This window comes from Crocuta crocuta, unplaced genomic scaffold, assembly GCF_008692635.1.
Source record: "Crocuta crocuta isolate KB4526 unplaced genomic scaffold, BGI_CrCroc_1.0 scaffold593, whole genome shotgun sequence".
Taxonomy (NCBI): domain Eukaryota; kingdom Metazoa; phylum Chordata; class Mammalia; order Carnivora; family Hyaenidae; genus Crocuta; species Crocuta crocuta.
In genome coordinates this window covers 10,759-16,869 of record NW_027529544.1, presented here as the reverse complement: position 1 = coordinate 16,869, position 6,111 = coordinate 10,759, and the positions used below count along the sequence as shown (strand labels likewise).

At 40.9% G+C, this 6,111-nt stretch overlaps 1 long non-coding RNA gene across 1 annotated transcript in view; it reads right to left on the bottom strand.

Moving 5' to 3' along the window:
* The window catches only part of LOC144229348 (uncharacterized), a 14,691-nt gene that overhangs the window by 329 nt on the left and 8,251 nt on the right, over nt 1-6,111 (bottom strand). Inside the window, exons 3-4 of the long non-coding RNA XR_013334468.1 lie at nt 573-725; nt 62-129 (exon numbers count right to left, since the gene is read on the bottom strand). This is a non-coding gene — a long non-coding RNA (uncharacterized LOC144229348). The remainder of the gene's footprint in view (nt 1-61; nt 130-572; nt 726-6,111) is intronic.

Genomic DNA, 6,111 nt, shown 5'->3' with positions numbered 1-6,111 from the left:
GCTGACATAGCCCGCCACACAACGGGCTGCGCAGGACACACCACGCTGTGGGAGGCCGTACCTTTCGTCTTTGTCACTAGGTGGTAGCGTGTCCGCTTGTGAGCTTTCTCCGCCAACCTTCCTTGAGCTCTGATACAAAAGGGGAAAAAGAATTCTGGAATTACAGATACATCAATTTTATTCAATACATGGATTTCTCTAAGAACTATCTCTGAGATATAGATGGAATTCAAGAATCTAAAAAAGAGGGGACTTCTAAGCATGAAATTTAGTAGGTACACGAAATGAACCGTGTGGTACCCATTCTCAACAGCCACAGTGTGTGAGACTTAAGTATTAATGCCTCAGAGAGCACTAACGCAGTCACTGTTCGTGGACAGACCTTCCATTTTCTCTTTCTTGTCCTTAAAGTAACGAGAGACATGCCAACTTTAATCAAATTTGACACACTGAAATCTCTTCCATCTCTACCCAAACAAAAGTGATGAAACTTGGCCAAGAGATTCAAGGCTCTATTTGACCTTTGCATTTTCTATGCTTCTACCTTTTTNTCTGGCCCACAGCACTGGCACCATATCTGCAGACTCCTGGTCTTGATTTTGCTGAAGAATTTTCATATACTTCTCTAAAGGGTTTTCACCACAAGCATACTGGTCTTTTACTTCTTCAACACTCATTTCTAATTCTTTTTCCATTTCATTCTTCAAAGATTCTTCAATCATCCTCTGGGGAATCCACAGGCACCAACACAGGAAACACACAAATACATCAAACAACTTTTAAGTGCTTAAAAATGCATACTAATATAATCCTGATACTTTAAGAACAACCTGCATGCCAAAGAAAAATTGAAGTCGGGGCACCTGGGTGGCTCAGTAGGTTAAGCGTCTGACTTCGGCTCAGGTCATGATCTCACAGTTAGTGGGTTCGAGCCCCGCATCAAGCTCTGTGCTGACAGCCAGCTCAGAGCCTGGAGCCTGTTTTGGATTCTGTGCCTCCCTCTCTCTGACCCTCCCCTGCTCACACTGTCTCTCTCTGTCTCTCTGTCTCTCTCTCTCTCTCTCTCTCTCTCTCTCTCTCTCTCTCTCAGAAATAAATAAAACATTAAAAAAAAAGAAAAATTGAAGTCACTGCTATCAGAGGGGGACAAGCAAGCCATCTCAATGAAGCAAGCGAGTACTTCGCCTCAAGTCTTCTATGCTTTAGGCCAAATTAACCAGGAGTCCAGGAACATCCCTACGGAAGATTAATTTTGGTAGGACTCAGCAGGTGTATGAATCCATGCACCTGGGACCAAAATCAGGACAAAGAAGGGCAGAAGAGACCCAGAGGAAGGACGAGGGTGGGGCAGTGAGGATGGTTTGAACAGAGGGGCTCAAGCCCTGGGCAGTGTATGACCCCTCTTTAATATAGTAGTCCTCACAGGTGCAGGGCACGTAACAAGCTTTTAAAACACATAAGGGACAGAAAACCATCCAGACTTTTCAAAAAGAAGAGAGAGGACCCAAATAGACATAATCATGAATGAAAATGGGTGTTATCACAACCAATCCCTCAGAAATACAAGCAATTATCAGAAAATACTGTGAAAAAACGTATGCCAACAAACTGGACAACCCGGAAGAAATGGACAAATTCCTAAACACCCACACACTACCAAAACTTAAATGAGAAGAAACAGAAAATTTGAACAGACCCCTAACTAGTGAAGAAATTGAATCAGTTATTAAAAATCTGCCAACAAACAAGAGTCCTGGCTAGATGGCTTCCCATTTGAAGCAGAATTAATACCTTATCCTTCGCAAGGTGTTACAAAAATAGAAATGGAAGGAAAGCTTCCAAACTCATTCTATGAAGCCAGCAGTACCTTGACTCCCAAACCAGACAGAGATCCTACAAAAAAGAATTACATGCCAATATCCCTGATCAACATGGATGCAAAAATTCTCAACAAGATACTAGCAAATCGACTTCAACAGTATATAAAAGAATTATTCATCATGATCATGGGATTCATTCCTGGGCGGCGAGACTGGTTCAATATTCATAAATCAATGTGATACATCACATCAACAAAAGAAAGGAGAAAAACCATAAGATCCTGTCAACAGATGCAAAAAAAAGCATTTGACAGAATACAACATCCCTTCTTAACAAAGACCCCGGAGAAAGTCGGGATAGAAGGAACTTACTTAACCATCATAAAAGCCATTTATAAGAAGCCCTCAGCTAACATCATCCTCAATGAGGAAAAACTGAGAGCTTTCCCCCTGAGATCAGGAACGCGACAGGGATGTCCACTCCCACCACTGTTGTGTAACATAGTGCTGGAAGTCCTAGCATCAGCCATCAGACAACAAAAGGAAATCAAAGGCATCAGAATTGGCAAAGAAGAAGTCAAACTTTCACTTTTCACAGATGACCTGATACTCTAACACGGACAACTTGGAAGACTCCACCAAAAGACTGCTAGAGCTGATATTTGATTTCAGCAAAGTCCCAGGGCACAAAATCTATGTACAGAAATCAGTTTCATATCTATACACCACTAATGAAACAACAAAGAGAAATCAAGAAATCGATTCCATTTACAATTGCACCAAGAACCATAAAATACCTGGGAATAAACCTAACCAAAGATGTACAAGGTCTGTATGCTAAAACCTATAAAAAACTTATGAAGGAAATTGAAGAAAACACAAGAAATGGAAAAACATTCCATGCTCATGGACTGGAAGAATAAATATTGTTAAAGCATCAATACTACCCAAAGCAATCTACACATTCAAGGCAATCCAATCAAAATTGCACCAGCATTCTTCTCAAAGCTAGAACAATCCTAAAACTTGTATGGAACTACAAAAGACCCTGAATAGCCAAAGTAATATTGAAGAAGAAAACCAAAGCGGGAGGCATCACGATCCCAGATTTTAGCCTCTACTACAAAACTGTAATCATCAAGACAGTATGGTATTGGCACAAAAACAGACACACAAACCAATGGAACAGAGAACCCAGAATTGGACCCACAAATGCACAGCCAACTAATCTCTGACAAAGCAGGAAAGAATATCCAGTCTCTTTAGCAAATGGTGCTGGGAGAACTGGACAGCAACATGCAGAAGAATGAAACGGACCACTTTCCTAAACCATGCACAAAATTAAACTCAAAATGGATCAAAGACCTAAATGTGAGACAGGACACCATCAAAACTCTAGATGAGAAAGCAGGCAACAACCTCTTTGACCTTAGCTGCAGCAACTTCTTGCTTGACATGTCTCCAAAGACAAGGGAATTAAAAGCAAAAATGAACTACTGGGACCTCATCAAGATAAAAAGGTTCTGCACGGCAAAGGGAAACAATCAACAAAACCAAAAGGCAACTGACAGAAAGGGAAAACTTACTTGCAAATGACGTATCAGATAAAGGGTTAGTATCCACAACCTATCAAGAACTTACCAATCTCAACACCTGAAAAACAAATAATCCAGTGAAGAAATGGGCAGAAGACATGAATAGACACTTTTCTAAAGAAGACATTCAGATGGCTAACAGACACACGAAACGATGCTCAACGTCACTATCAAGGAAATACAAATCAAAACCACACTGAGATAACACCTCACGCCGGTCAGAGTAGCTTAAATGAACACTTCAAGAAACTACAGATGCTGGCGAGGATGTGGAGAAAACAGGCACCCTCTTGCACTGGTGGTGGGAATGCAAACTGGTGCAGGCCCTCTGGAAAAGTGTGGAGTTTCCTCAACAAATTAACAATAGAACTCCCCTATGACCCAGCAATAGCACCGCTAGGAATTTACCCAAGGGACACAGGAGTGCTGATGCATAGGGGCACATGGACCCCAATGTTCACAGCAGCGCTTTTAATAATAGCCAAATTATGCTAAGATCCCAAATGTCCATCAACTGATAAATGGATTGACAAGATGTGGTTTATATATACAATGGAATACTCCTTGGCAATGAGATACGATGAAATCTGGCCATTTGCAGCAATGTGGATTGAACTGGAAGGTATTATGCTAAGTGAAATAAGTCTGTCAGAGAAGGATACCATGTGTTTTCACTTATATGTGGATCCTGAGAACTTAATAGAAGACCATTGGGGAAGGGAAGGGGAAAAAAATTAGTTACAAACACAAAGAGAGGGAGGCAAACTATGGAAGACTCTTAAATACAGCAAACAAACTGGGGGCTGATGGGGCATAGGCGAGAGAGGGGGAAATGGGTGATGCACACTGAGGAGGGCACTTGTTGGGATGAGCACTGGGTGTCATATGGAAGCAATGAACCATGGGAATCTACCCCAAAAACCAAGAGCACACTTTACACAGTGTGTTAGCCAATTTGACAATAAATTATATTAAAAACAAACAAAAATAAATAAATAAGCAAACTATGTTCTGGGGTGGGGGGGAGAGACTCAGTCTTCTCTGGAGAAAAAAATAAATAAATAAACCCCACTTAAAAAGGGAAGATCTAAGGGTGCCTAGATGCTCATGGGCACATCCCCTCTCCTTTCCTCCCTCTCATAAATATACGTTAGAAAGCGAACAAAAAAGGAATATCTATAGCAAAGTAAAGCCCACCTCCTTGACAGCTGGTTTCCAGGACCAGATGAGAATGTATGCACATGAGCTTGCAAAAGCTCCCCTTTGCTGTGTAACTCCTGAGGTCTGTGTCATATACAACCTTCCTCAGTCTTTTCAAGAAAAAGGAGATTGGGATGCCTACAGCAGGCTTTCAGTAAGACTAAACTTACTAATACCAACCTTTGTACGGAATCATGAAAGACCCCAAATCACCAAAGCAATCCTGAAAAAGAACGAAGCTGGAGGTATCACAATCCCAGATTTCAAGATACACTATGAAGCTGTAGTAATCACAACGGTAAGGCCCTGGCACAGACAGACACACACGGATGAATGGAACAGAACAGAAATCCCAGAAATAAACCCACACTAATACGGTCGGTCAAGTCATCTATGACAGAGGAGACAAGAGTAGACTGAAGGGAGAAGACAGTCTCTTCAATAAACGGTGCTGGGGAAACCAGACCCCTTTCTTAGGAATAAGCTCAAAATGGATTCAAGATAGAAATATGAGAGCTGAAAGCACACAACTCCCTGAAGAGAGCACAGGTGTACTCTCTGACATTGGCCTTAGCAACATTTTTCTAGATAGGTCTCCTGAGGCAAGGGAAACAAAAGCCAAAATAAACTATTGGGACTACATCAACACAAAAGCTTCTGCACAGCAAACCATCGACAAAATGAAAAAACCCTACTGAATGAGAGAACATATTTTTAAGTGATATATCCAATGAAAGGTTAATATCTAAAATATATAAAGAACTTACACAACACCAAAAGAAACAAACAATCCTATTGAAAATGGGCAGAGGACCTGAATAAACATTTTTCCAAATACATCCAGATGGCCAGCAGGCACATGAAAAGATAGTCATCATCACTCATCATCAAGAAAATGCAAATCAAAGCAACGACACAGGACGTCACATTCATCAGAATGGCCAAAATCAAAAAGGAAAGCAACAACCCACTGGGTGAGGATGTGGAGAAAAAGGAGTCACTGGTGCAGCTACTCGGGAGAACAGAATGAAGGCTCCTCAGAAAATTAAAAACAGCATTACCACATGATCCAGTAATTCCATTACTGGGTATTTATACCAAAAAAAACCAACAAAAACAAAAAAAAAAGACAAAAACATTAATTTCTTANAAAGAAGGAAATTAAAAATAGCACTACCACATGATCCAGTAATTCCATCACTGGATAATTACTCCCAAAAAAAGGACAAAAACATTAATTTGTTAAGATACGTGCACCCCTATGTTTACAGCAACTTTATTTACATTGGCCAAGATACGGACGCAACCCCACTGTCCATCCGGGGCTGAGTGGATAAAGGAGACGCAGTACATACATATGACGAGTATCAGTCACAGAAAGGCCGAGGTCTTGCCATTTGTGACAACACAGATGGACCTAGAGGGTATGATGCTAAGTGAAATAAATCCGAGAAAGACAAATACCACGATTTTACTTTTATGTGGAATCGGAAAAC